The sequence below is a fragment of the Bombus impatiens genome, unplaced genomic scaffold (assembly GCF_000188095.3).
Source record: "Bombus impatiens unplaced genomic scaffold, BIMP_2.2 scf_0317, whole genome shotgun sequence".
In the NCBI taxonomy this organism is placed as follows: domain Eukaryota; kingdom Metazoa; phylum Arthropoda; class Insecta; order Hymenoptera; family Apidae; genus Bombus; species Bombus impatiens.
This window is the reverse complement of record NT_176736.1, coordinates 98,807-114,340: the sequence shown is the minus strand read 5'-3', so window position 1 is coordinate 114,340 and position 15,534 is coordinate 98,807.

Genomic DNA, 15,534 nt, shown 5'->3' with positions numbered 1-15,534 from the left:
AACCCTAAATCATAGTGATTATAACATTCTAACGGTACAATTACATTTGACATTAATGCTAGATACATAGATATATCTGTATACACCCTCTTATATATGAATTATTTAGGCCATGTATGTGCATAGGTACTTTATTAAAGAAGAACAACTGAAGAAAACAATAGCTATTTGAACCTGATAAAATAAAATTTCTAAATAAATTTTCTGCATGAATACAAAAATGTACTCAAAAGTGCGTGCAACTAATGCATAACGAGATTCAATGTCCATTTACATGTGTAATATCAATCTTTTTAATTTTGCTAAAATTCATAATAAAATCTGAGAAAATAAAGTTAATTGCAGCAATGTAAAATAAACAAGCAACATTTTTGTAACTGTGGAATAACACGTCTTCAAATGTGTGAGTGAATAAAATAGTAAAAATTTATATCTAATCTATTATACGTAATCCATTATCTGTAATTTCTTATACCAGAGAGTGAAACTTATAATATCGTAATTTACACAGATCTTAAATATAGAAATAAATTCATTGTGTTGAAAAAAATTTCATGAAAGTGACAAATATAATGATCTATTAATATTAATTATTTATCGATTTATCTATTTTTGCTAAAGAAATCGGTAATATACTCTTAACTACGTAGAGTACAAAATATTTTATTCTAATTCAGGCAATACATTATTTATTCTAATTATCAGTTACAGGTACAAAATATAACATTCCAAACAATCACCGAAATCGTAATAGAACTTCAAGATACGATTAAAAGGAATAGTTCACGTCGCACAGGAACCATCCTAGTAGGATTCGCATCATCCACGGGCAAACTTCATAACATCCTACCCAAGATTACACTAAAGATAAACTGCTCGTGCATAAAACATAATTTGCAACGAATGAACTGTAACAGGACAACTTTACGACAAAAAATAGAAAAGACGTTAATTTTTCACACTATCCTCGGTAGTCTTGGTTCGCAATGACTGAGCATTCGAACTTAGGATATTCGATTATCGATTATCACTTATTCATGTCTCCATCATCTCAAGCACTGGCACAGCAGAGAGAATTCTCCAAGGTGGCTTCTGGTCTATGACTTATTGTTAGTCATATCGACCGACACTCGTCGTATATTTTCTGACCCAGAAAGAGATTCTTACGAGCGGAGAAGCGGAGTCGAGAAACAAGTAGTGGATCGAGTCGACCTAAACGCCTAACACGTCTATTGCTTTACTGCCGGTAAGCATACGGTTATTACAAATCAACGATTAAGGCGTTATTGCAAGTCAAACATCATTACGATGTGAGGAATCACTAACGAATTGCTTTTACGTCCAATATTTACTCATATTTTTTATTATTATTATTGATACTGAAACGTAAAAGAAAAATCAAAATTTTATAAAGTACTATCACCTGCACGCTGATATCAAATATCTTATCAATCAATGTTTGTTTAGTTTATTTATTTAATTTCCACGTTTAATTTCCTGTGCACACATGTGAAATGTATACATACATCCATTTCTTAAAGTATTTATATTTTAAATATTTAATATACATGTATTTCATACATTTTATGTCAACACCATTTAATATTTTATATAAATATTTTTTATTATTATATATTTACCTTTAAAACGTTATAATTTATTATCTTTATTACATAAAATAATGATACTGATAAAATATATCAGTATTAAAGAAAAAAAATAATATAAAACGAGTTAACCATCTTTATTTCTTTATTACTCTTTACTATATTAATAACACTTTTACTACTTTAGAAGAAACTTACAAATATCGTATAAATCGCGCATACATACATATATGTAGATGCCCGAATGTAAGATTTCTTTTATAGAGAACTGAGGAAATTAAATACCTCATTACTGCACAACTTCAGAATTCCTATTATTTAAGATTCACAATTTACATTACGAACATTTGGTCATAATACAAATACTAATGCAAATACTAATATCGTTTTGCATTACAACCTTGGCATGTAAAGCAACCAGTAACACAGGTGCGAGCGTGATATAATATCATTTCCTTTAGCATCGCAACCTACGTTTGACTCACGAGATGATCAATTATGGTTTCTGTTAAGAGAAAACGAATACAGCAAGTATATATTCACTGACATCTGCTTGTTAATTTAATTGACAGATTATCGGAAGAAAAGGAGAAACAGAAGAAAAATATGGAAATATCTTTTCAAATTATACGACAGAATATTGTAATTCAAAGATTAAATTTTTTAACTGTATTTATTTTTTATTCTAATTTTAGATAGTACCTATTTGTCAGAATAAATATAGTAATGCAGCGTAGATACACATAAACAACATCTAAAGAAGATATTCTTATCCTTCCTAAAAAAGCTCATAAAAAAATTACTTTTGTAAGCTGTTTAAGCGCGTAACGCGTGGAGCAATCATACTTTTAGAAGGGTTAGTTATAATACTTACAATCCCATTAAATCTACATGCAACCGATTACACGATAATGAGCATGAGTTTGACAAAGTTAGGGGAACTAGCAATGATTATAGTTTACTATATTACATATCGGGTATAATTTATTTTAGCTTTTTGCTATTTGCAAAATATTTCGGATTAACACTAATAACGTAGACTTTACAAAGTATTTTTTCCATAAAGAAGTTTTTTTTGTAAAAGAAAACATCTACTAAATTGTGTCTTTTAATCTAATAAACTAAATAAATAAATTTTAAAATCAACCTAATTTCTATATCTTTTACTTTTACAATAATTGATATATATGAAATGTACTAAACATGATCTTAACTTCGTTTATAATTGCACATCGTTGAAAACAAACTAACCGTAAAAATATCATTTTTATTTAAAAGCGTGTTAAAAGAGAAACTACAATACAAATGTAAGTTTCTTCCGCTTTCTTATTTTCTTCTTCTACGCGGAGTCGCTGGAACTTCTGAATACAGACACAGCTTGTACATTTTAGGCGACGTGTAATTGTGAAAGGTTCCTCCTGTGTTACAGCGTAATGAAATCGAAATAAAGAAATCGTTGTGAGCACACCTTTACACAGTGTCTTAGAGAGAGGAACCACTTAGGTAGAGCCATAGTAACTCTATAACATAAGCGTGCCAGTTGGTGGCAAATTTGCGGATGCGTGCAATTGGCATTGCCTATGCCCTGCGTATACCTATATGTTGGCAATGGCAAACCGGCTGTCCAATCGGCAGCTATGAAGCAGTTAACTTAATATAGGCGCACTCGGAATGTGTGCCATCGACGACCTCGAGGCCTTCCCTAGGTCAGTGCTAATTCTCCAGAACCGACCACCTCTTCCGAATTTCCGGTCAACCTTCAAGACGTCGCCGACGTTGATCAGAAGCCACTATCCTATTATAACCGATCTCTCTATCTTTCTTTCTCTTTTTCTTTTCTATCTTTTCATCCTATCTCTTCGAAATATGAGTAAGAATTTCTTCTCTAGTAATAACTATAATTCTATGAATTGATATTCTATCGATGAAATCCGTATTTCATAGTACTTTATTATTCATTCATATTTTTCTCTGATAAATAAAAGTGGTAACTAAAGTGTAATAGTACAGAGCCAACGGTGATTGAAGAAATTTACTTTACACAGCGTAAATAGAAATGATAACGCGGAATATAGTGATTCACTGATTCCTGAATTAAAGTTTTATCAATAGCTGTTTATACAATATATGGAAAATATTATGAGAAACGCTTGTTCTGTAAATATCAAATGAGTATCAAAACTATTATACAAATATAGGTGTAAATTGTTACGTACGTGTAAAACTACATATATTCGTTTTTAGAAAATCAATGAAAGTTTCCACATATTATTTGGAAATATGAAACATGCTACGATATATTAATTTTTGAAATAATTCAGTCCTCTGAAAATGTAGATGACGAAACATATATTATATGAAGATAAGTACTTTTCTTTGCGAATAGTGTCTCTTAGAAATGTATCAGTCTCCAACGTATGAAAAGTCGCGTTGTCTGATTCCAAGAATATTTCGTATTTATCCACCTACCTACTCCCGATATCGATATTACCAGGCAATCCAGGAAATTTGCAGCAACATATTTGCAGTACGAACAGTAACCAATAACAACGAATTGAAGAATGTAATTTCAGTCAAAGAATTGATGAGTTACTAATGAAATTTTAATGAAATCCTACAACAATTTCTGTACAAATTCTTTCATTACTATGTAAAATTGTATATATATGTATGATGTTAAAATTGGTACAAGAATCGTTTTTTTCCTTTTCTTTGATCGTAGATGTTTCTTAGCCAAGTTGCGTGTTATAACATCAAGAGGGTCAATTTAGTCGAGACCCATGTTTTCTCAGTAAATAGAATAATTGGAATAAGTGCAGATTTTTGTACGTAAAATTCAAGCTAATGTAATGATTCAATAGAGGATTTATAATTCGTAGAAATACACAAATGATAACATGATACAATACTATTACGCGTATTGTAAATTGTTTTCATCCAATCATCGTTTAAGTAAGTATAATTTTATACACGCAAATGCTTACAATACAGTTATTTAATAAAATTCATGAATGAGATTATCTCTTTGTTACGAAGTTTGCAATTCCCTATTTTATGTATATGTATTATCATTTTTGCTCAATATATTTTTACTGAATATACGTGTCATAAAATTGTATTGAGTTATATCATTGTTTTTGGCTTAGTGATTCATAAATCAATATGTATTTTGATATGTTCGAATACTTTACAGCGTTAACGATTCAAGGTGTGATAACAAAAATGAAGATAATATTTCAAGAATATTGCTAAAAGTTGTATTTATAAAAAATTTGAGGCATTATTGATATTATGATAATAATGTTTGAATAATTTATTTTCGAATGATGAAGGTAATATATAAATATGTCAATTTATTTGAAACTAACTTTCACCTGACAAACCACGTTTTTAAATTATTACATAGCTTAGGCGAAGTCAAGATCAATTATCTTTTATTACTTTCCAATCTCTAACGTACTACCAATACTTCCTTACTACTAGTCATTCTTGACATCCTTATTGAAAATTTTTAATAATGAAGTCCCACAATTTATGATATACTGCCCAATAAAGATATCTGCGAAAAGAATTTTTAAATAATTATATTACATAATAGAAGATAGTAATAATTTTTGTGCATAATCATTTTCTATTTTTGATGTGCAATGATGTGCAGAAGTCTTCGATAATCCTTCGAACTAGTTCTGACAGTCTTCTGTATATATACATATGCAAACATATATATGTATGTTGTAATAACTGCTTCCGTCTTTCTATCATAGATCCAAAAAATTTTTAATTTAATATGAATTAAAATTTCTTTAATGTTTGCTATCGAGAAATATAAACGATTGTATTTATTACAGCATTCATATACTAATTAATTACGCCCAACTATATTTAAAATTGGTATCGTTTAGTAGTAAACAATTATTACTGTATTAAAAAATTATTACTGTGAATTCGTAAGTTTATATCATCGTCTACAGAATGTTTTTTTAAATAAAATCTAAATTGTTACATTTTGATATTTTTTAAATTAAAATTAAACTGCAAGCTTCTTCTCTTATAAAATTACTTAATATTTAATTGCGAAGCACGTTGTAATCTAAACTTACTTGTACACATCATCGTACTGATTGCGAGTATCATTTACGTCAAGATTAATGACAAAAACATTACCACATGTACACAAATCATTATTAATCTAAATTATCGTTGTGAATGCGAATCGACTTTTACATAATGCAGCGTTCAGTCAACAGAAATTATACTCTTCAATTAGAGACACATGTGCCATTTCGGTACAAAACATTCCTTAACAACAAATCCAATTACACGACTGGTCAATTAAAAGCAACCAGCGAAACCAAAGCAGCGAATCACGTCGGAAGTTGATACGTTAACTAAATTTTATTAATGTACATCTTGATGTTGTTGTCATGCAACGAATATAGGAAAGATTATCGTGCCTTTTCCTATAGCCTATTTCAAACCTCGAGCCGACAGAAGACAAATCAAAGGGAAATCTAATCTATCGTCGAAATTGCATTAGTTGTCCGTGGCGGTTGTTATAGATATGTCTTGCGTAACACTGTATCGCAGACACGGTGAGTAAAAGAAACTCGGATAGAACTCTAATTGTAAGCTTTAAAAGTAATAATAAAAAAAGGGAAACTGATAAACGGAATTAAGAGAGATAGAGAAAGCAATGTAAAAATAGAAGAATAAGATTCGTTATACTTGTTGTACTTTTGTTTGTAATGTTATACTTTTTATTATATTATTATTTGAGTTTCTCGATGCTGTATCTACTTTATGAAATAAGCTATTATAATATGTATACCTATATGTATACATATTCATTATTACACATAAAAAAATAAATATATGTATATATATTGCATATTTTATGTATTATACACATATTTTACTAATTATATACTTGTTTCCTACGAATATTATTTTTATCGTATATTCTAATAATTATATATCTTATGTATTAAACTATTTTCTATTTTATGTAATTAGTTTCAATATCTTTATGCAAAACAAACTTATATTTTAAACTTTCATAAGATGACATATTTGTGGTTTTTCGAATTTCAAACGTATCAGTAGTATATTGCGATTTTGCGACGTTTTCTGAACATTGCGAAATAAATTTTGAACAATTGAGGCCCGAAGCATCAGAAGTCACAAGTATGTTATGTAATTATTTTATATGAAATTAATATAAAAAATCATTTTCAAAAGTAACAAAAATAATAAATTTGAGAAAATGACATACCATTAACTGGGAACAAGAACATGATAATTCACTCTGATGTTTAAATATCTCTACTTACAATTAGACTATATGAATTATTGTATTTAATATAAGAAACAATGCTGCTGACTTAACAACAATCTTCCGTGTATGCGTCATGCAGGTAAGAGTATTTCACTTAGTATAAACATTTCAAGGATTTCGACTTTCTCCTTAAACATTTCGCGCGACATATTTTATCGTGTTGCTAACCGAAAATTTGTAAGTGTATCGCTTACTACTTTTACTTGTATGAATGAAGACAGAATTATAATGATAATGCAATTGCAGTTTTCTATAAACAGAAACTTTAGTATTAAAATAAACTATTTAGATAGATGTTTTTTACATGGAAGATGTTTATGACACCCTATCCCCTACAACCATGCATTTTATTCATAAAAATTATAATAATACTATGAAAAAAATACGAAAAATGAATCTCCGTAAAAAATATATCGTATTCTAAGAGTGTATGTCATAAAAATGAATAAAACATTGATAAATTAAATTTAAATAACAATCTAGAAAAGAGGAAAATGTATATTTTCTAAGAAACTTCATAAATGTTCATTTTCATATATTTTTACATATTTCCGTAAATTCGCTCACACGTGTACATTTCACTACAAAACTAGAAGAAAAGAATTATAAAACTGCTCTTCATGAGATACTAATTATAAAGCTTCACGTAGTAGAGCAAACACTAATTAATAGAAAAGATTTAATATCCCGTAAAAGAAAAAAGATAACTTTAATTTGTCTTTCCATAATACAAAAGAAACATAGAATGGTACAATGGTACAATAGTTCAAAGTGTTCACTAGTATTAGCTATTATGGCAGTATAGATATTTTTTAGAACTTTCTATTACGCGGCCATGATCATTTTGATTTAATGAATTCTCCAAAAAAAGAAATAAATTATTACTTACTTCTATTGGATATCGCGACGTGATTAAGGTGCAGAACAAAATACAGCTAAATGGTGCAAAAGCCTTCGAAGCTCCTTCTAACACACTCGAACATGGTACCATTACATGACCTGAACGCGAAATTTCAAACAATCAATCAGTTCCGTGCTAGCCACCTTATGATATATTGTGAGTAATTTAGTTCTGAAGAAGAAATTTCTTTTAGATATATTTTATACATTGTTTTTAATATCAAATTACAATTAAATAAGATAAACAGATAAACAAATCCAGAATCTGAAGTTGTGAGCTTTTACATGTTTTATCACTTGGTTGCTGACAATTCCAATAATTGATGTCGTAACGTCTACTTAGATACTTGGAAGTATGTGCCGTCTGATAAAATGGTCCACGCGAAGGTATTACGTTACGCCCACGTAATAAACGGCGTTAACGCGAGAATGTTAAGAGCTAATGGACCAACTTCCCGGACACGACGAGTTTCAACGGCCGCGGCCGTAGCGAATCCTCTGGCAATGACATTGCCGTCTGTCACGTCGTCGACGCCGAACAATTCCTCGTTATCATCTTACTGTGTTAACTATTTATATCATTGAAACCATAATATTTCTTTGCACTCTTATTTGTCAGCAAAGAAAACAATATTTTTCTGTTGCAAGAATAAATACATTTCGTTCTATCTTATTCCTAGCAGGCAATTTATATATCTCAATTTTTACTGCCTACATATATATTTAACTGTAATGGGCATAATTGATTTTATCAAGAGATAATAAACTACAAATTTTAACTCAATTGAACTCAAAAAATGTGCTTTAATTATAACTTTAACCACCAGGTTAATTACAGCGCGAGTTTCAGTCAAAAATACTTTCAAACAGTTTTAATTGAAATTAAAATACAAATCTCCCAAAACAGCAACACAAAGCATTTTTTGATATCTCATAAATATTTTTTAATAACACCGTTTTTTAGGAAAGTTAAGTTCCCGTTAAACTGTTACAAATAAGATGTACCTTTGTTAACTTTGAACTACAACTCCTTCCACGATTATGATTCAATAATGTAAAATAAAGGGTATGTATATGACAGCACTATAACTAGCAATTATTTTCCTCACAAATTTAAACACGCCTGTGACTTACAATTTTACTATCACTTACCTTATTTATTCGTAAACTAGAAAATAGTTTTCTAACGACTTTTGAATGATTTTCACTAAATTTCGAGAGTGTGTCTTCAAAAATATATGAAAGTGTACAGCAGTGTAATAAGACAAAGTTGTTCTTAATATGACTTTACCTGGTGATACCGTTCGATAGCTCATCAAAAGAAAACATACACTAATTTTCAAGCTTTTACCTCGATCGGAAAGCTAATTACAGAATAAATTCTGATTGTTTACCTTACTTTGCCTATTTAATGGTACGCAAAAATATTGAAAAAATTCGGGAACATCGTAGAGGCAGTAATCCAAGCTAGAGAATCTTTTTAGATTTTTCTTTGCGAATTCTAAGTATACGAAATAGAAAACTCTAAAAATGCTGGAAAATACAGATTTCGCATTAAAGTTTTAGAACGATCATCTTTTTATTTCTACAGTAGCGATATATTAACATGATTATTATCCTCAAACTTCTTCGGAATTTTTGATAGGATGCGCCGTAATTAAAAAGATAAAAAATCGGCTTCCACGATGTGTTTCGAGCAAAAACGTGATCAATACTTTCGATTTTTGCATTTTTTTTGTCTGTATACTTGAATAGATTACATAATTTTTAACATTCTTGCATTCGAAAGGATATTTATATAAATGAAAGAAATCAAGCTGGTTTAATCAATCGAAAATGTATCCGCTTGACGTTGTATCTAGGAAAGTACATTAGTTTAGATATCCGACTGCGGAACCGCTATGAACTTTTTTCCTCGTAGATTCGATGCAAAGCATCCCAATAAATCTCTTAGGAAATATGTATCTATATTTAACACGATGAGTCATGACCTTAGTCGATAAGAACATTTCCATTCTTCTGTGTATTGAATCGCAAAATATTCTACAATAAACCGTCGTACGAATTGAATTACTTAATCTATTCATGAAATATAGAGCAAAAGGGTATTAAATTTGTTTCTTGACTTTCTCGTGCATCGTGACATTTCGTCATACAATAATTGATATTAAACGTATATTGAATGTAATTTGATTCTCCACGCGTAACTTTAAATGTATAGAATTACATTACAAATGTACGACATCGTAAGATCTTTTGATTCCAGGAACCACATATCTGAGAATTCGTTAAACAATTAGAATAGCATATAATGCATAAAATTAAAAGCATATAGTTAAGATTGTTGTATTTGTTGTAATGAATAATACAGAATGTCCATTTAAATCGAACATCTAAATAAGAAATAGACCGTGGATGATTATGTATCTATAAAATATTTATAAATACATATATGTATAGAATGCTACATGAAATATTAAAAAATATATAATATATCGAAAATAAAATACCCATTATAATATTTATTTGATAAAACAAACTTTTGCTTCAGTTCCATTTTTTGAGCTGTGTATATTCATAAAGCTAGATACATAAACATCCGCCATCTAATGAGAGAAAACGAATAATTGTAAGAGGGATTTAAATGGTTTCAAAGGGTGTATTTGATATTAATAAAGAGCCCAAAGTCGTCTTAAAAGTTGCTCTAATGTTATTAACATTTTTTTACATATTAACATCTGCTTTGTTTAACAAATGCTTTGTTCTCTAAATTTTGTTGTATTACAATGTTCTCAGACGACTGTGATTCGAACAGTTTAACGATATAATTCAAATATTTGGAAAAATGATGATATTAGATTGATGAAAAATTGCGTGGAAGTTTACTGATGACAAAATATATCATTATAGTGAAGAAGGAAAAATAAGTACCTATATATCAAGTGTATTATCGTTATCGTCTTCATGATTTGAAAACAAGATGTGGAGCACCAAACTCAAACTAAAGGTATTGTGTGTGTCCACAATATACTCTCATAATTCTAAGACATGAAAACAGAAGACAAGTATGAGAAAAGGTTTAATGTCAAAACTTAATTATGTAAAATCATTATTAAAGGAATATAAACAATAGGCAGATAAAAAATTGATGAAAGCCATCCCAAATCATCAGAAATAATACAGTCTTTTAAAGAGCAATACAAAAGTGGTACGAAACAGGGGAAACAATAAGCTCATAGTTGCGAAGAAGAGATAATCTTCCACGAATGGTAAATGAATCATGTCACCAATTAATATAGTATGATCAGTAAAATGTATTGTATCTTGTTTTTTCTTGCTATTCTTTACACTTAATCATTCTTTCAATGGAATAAACACAAAAATTTTACTGCAATCGCCAATCAGTTAACTTTATATATTTAGAAGAAAAAAACTATAAAAAATTTCTTTGAATATTTTTTTCTTCCTGTTTCATATATTTTATTTACATATTTACTTCAAATGCAAGACATTCACGTGAAATATGTATATTATTTATAGCAGGTATTCTCCATTTAATCATTAACCCAAACTAAATCAAGCCGAAATTAGTCGGTTAAAACGATTACATATTTACTCCTCTATACGTTTACCGATCAAGTTAATTTAAATTAACGTTGTGCTGTAATAATATAGAGTTATAGGATACATTGTTTATCGTATACGATTACAGGAAATGTATAAGTTGGCCTACTTTGTAGCGATATTCAGGGAGAAGCAGGGTTTGAAAAGAATCTATAATGACAGTTGAATTGAAATTGATCTGACGTTAAACGGAACCCTTGGTGAAACTTGTCACGTTAGATTAAGCTTTAGAATTATAGATATTGTTAACTAACGAGAACATTAGCTTCAGCGATACCCGCGCTGGAAACGATGATTTGCGAATAAACATTCTAACATATCCGTCCGTAAAAAATACAAGCGGCATTACACAGTTCTATTGTAAAGTGATCCACCGTATCTGTGACCACTGTCTGAGGCCAGGTGTTTGTAAGTAATCCATTCCCAGACAAAAGTGCAAAATTCAACCATTCAACCACTCGAAAGAGACAAATTGAAATTGATCTTCGATTAGTCACGATATTTATTATTTTGGTTAACATGAATTTGTTACCAATGATACAAACGCTATTTTAAGAAATGCTGTAGTTTTGCACTTTTTTTCATCAAATACGCGTGTTCCATTGCAAGCCTAAATATAAATTGCGTTATCTGATAAGAATCCTCGTGATATCATATACAAACTAGATAAAAATCTTTTCCTACTTGCCGCTCATATGACGAAAGAATACCAAGGATAATGATACTTTATCGAAAAGTTAACTTCAAAACTAACTCATTTCAACGTACTGTACAATGCAATAATATGCATTAAAACTATTTTTAATTTGCCTTCCTTGTGTTGAATTCAAATACTTGTTAATGCTTTAACATCAAAAATTTAGAACGCTATAAAAATACTTATGTCAAAATAATAATATTTTACTGCATATAAAGAATATTAATAATATTAATACAGATTAAATATCAATGAAGAATCTATGATATTAATTTCATTAATCTTATCGAAATAAAAGCATCAATAAGATACGGATTAGATGTATGGTAGTAGATAGGTGTGTATAAGGTATTTGAGACTCATATGAGACTTTGTGTCATATGTTCTGAAATACCGATCGTGCAAAAAGTCAGAAGTGTTGTTATACCATTAACTAAGGATTGGATAGACGTGACATTAAATGGGACTTTGTGTCTCACGTTCTGGAATACCGACTTCGAAGAAGATTAGGATGTTTCTTGCGCCCTCTGAATTTGCTACGAGGAGCACAGAAATTATGTATATTCAATTTAATTTTCAGCTGCAGTTTAATTCTAACTCAAACGAAAACGAAACCACTAACTATAAAATGATCATATTTTCATCACTATAAAATAATCATATTTTTAATGATTCGTAAAAGAAAATTACGACATTAGTTGTGACTGGAATTAAAATTAAATTTTATTACAAAATCGTGAAGAATACAATTGCAATACGAATACTTTTACATTCATGCTAGCACATAATTAAATGTAGAATTTAATATATTGTAGGCTAAACTTCAAGAAATATAATGCTAACTTTTGAAATTTTTATGGATAATATTTTATACTACTATATTAGTGTGATATTGAGCATGATGACATACTGTTGGTGAAACTGCATCAGATGGTCCAGGAGCTGGAGCGTGCTTCCACAGTTCAGTGGAAGAAGATTGGGCATGATATAGGCGCAACACTATTTTAGAAAATGCGAACGTTCATCAACGCAACTCTAACTAAAAAACTGATTAAAACAATCGCGATGTCATAATTGGCAACACTAAAATATACAGAAATATCATTTTTTCGCAGCACTAAGATATCATTTTATCAGAACTCCAATTCAGGCCGTAATTAATTTCTCGCAACACTAATAAAAAGACCGCGACTTGCCCAATGTAATGGAAGGACGACATATAGTACATAGTATATCGGCAAAAAAAATGAGAATGACCTTCCATTCTCTGGATGGTCCAGAAGATAGAAAGCCATTAATAGTTGCCTTTTTCTATGGCAAACTTGCCGGACCAGTTACCCGTATCGATTTGGACCTTTCATCCTATGACGTGGCTAAGTAACCAGAGGAACAAAAATGCATGTGACTCACAATTAAATGCGAAGAGCGTTGTCAACAATATTGTTGTACCTCAAGGGAAATTACCATCAAGCTACCATCAAATCGAAATCATCGAATTCAATAGAAGAAGTGAAGACTGGAAGAGGCCTAATAAAGCATAAAATATAATTATTCTCAATGACAATGCTAATTATTTTGAAAGTTTGAGATAATAAAAGACTGATCTCCACTAAATAGAAAATTTTAATAATAATATTCAATTCAAAAATGAAAGGTTTACACTTACCAAATTTTCAATCAGATTCTACCTTTTAATTAGTAATAATTATTGTAAAACACAAGAAATAGAATTAAATGAAGTACAAAATAAGAAGATACTTACATTTTTTACTTTTAAAGCACCATTAGGTCCTTTCCGAGGATCGAAAAGGAAAGGAAAGAGTGACATTCTTTTAACAAATAATGAATTATTATAATTTGTTCCCAGAAACATTAATCATTGTTCGAAGAATTTGAGATAATAAAATATGAAATTCTATATAAAAATATGAAATATGAAATATATAAAATATTACATATATATAATATATAATATATAAAATATGAAATTTATTTTTTGATGAATAGATAATAATTACAGCAAAATATAAGAATATACAAATATTCTTACATGCTTAAAACGGAAGTCTTAATTCATTTCGGCAACGAGTACATTTCTTTTATTCTAGTATAAAAAACGACAAATCGCGATAAATTGTTACGAAATTACGAATACAAAGTTAATAAAATTAAGATTCTCACTATTTTGAAGCAATACTTTGGTGTCGTATATTAAATTTTCCATATTTATGACGAACTCTCTACAGTTGCTTTCTTTTCTCAGTATGACGCCGCGCTAAATGATGTAATTTCAAATTTTAATCTTAAAATTTACCACCAGGGTGCACTTGGATCAGGAACGTATCACGTTCTATTAATACCCGGATATTGTGTGATTTTTTAAAATTTATTTCGATATTCGTCTATTTACATGGAAATACGATAAATCACTATAAATTATGTTTGCATGTTAACATATTGCGGATTAATCGTTTTTCCTACTCAAGATACAGTTAAACTGTTCTTTTCTAAAAGACAACGATGAAAGTATGAAAATTTTCGTGATCGGCTTCAAGCATCGGAATAAACACAACAATTCTCACAAACATGATTGGTCCTTAATATGTTAATAACTGTAAATACAAAACGATTTAAATTAAGTTTCTCACCGTTTTGAAGCAATGTCATGTCGATGTGTATTAAATTTTTCACATTTATAATAAACTCTCTGCAGTTGCTTCCACCTTTCAGTACGACACCGCGCGAAATGATGTAATTTCAATTTTTAATTCCTATTTCTGCCACCAGGGCGCAGATGATTCAGGTACGTATTATATTATTATCAGTTATTTTATAAATAAATTAATTTAAGTCATTTTAATAGTATATATGGCTGTTACGAACAGAAGAGGTTGGTTCACTTGTGTTGATTTTATTAAGTTTGGCGGTTAGATGTAATATGATTCCACTAACCGCCCTAAATCATAGATGGCATAACAAAACCTGTAATTTTTGCGCGATCGATATTTCAGAACACACAAAATTCCATGATGCTGTCAGATTTATTTTGTCCTTGATCTATTATTACATTTGTTACTGATATATACATAATATAAACAAGAGAGTATTTAAGTAGTAAAATAATTTTATGCTTCTATCATATCTTATATTATCATATATCAGTATGATATAATATATATTATCATATATTATATCATATAAATAATTTTGTGAAGTTTTATTTCTCGTACTTATCTAATAATGTAGAAGAATGCATAATAAAAATGTTTACTATATAATGAAACAATCATTTTTCGTTAAATTATTGCACTACTTAAATGTTAATTTTCATGTTTAAAATTGTCATTTAACATAGCATTATGTATATACAT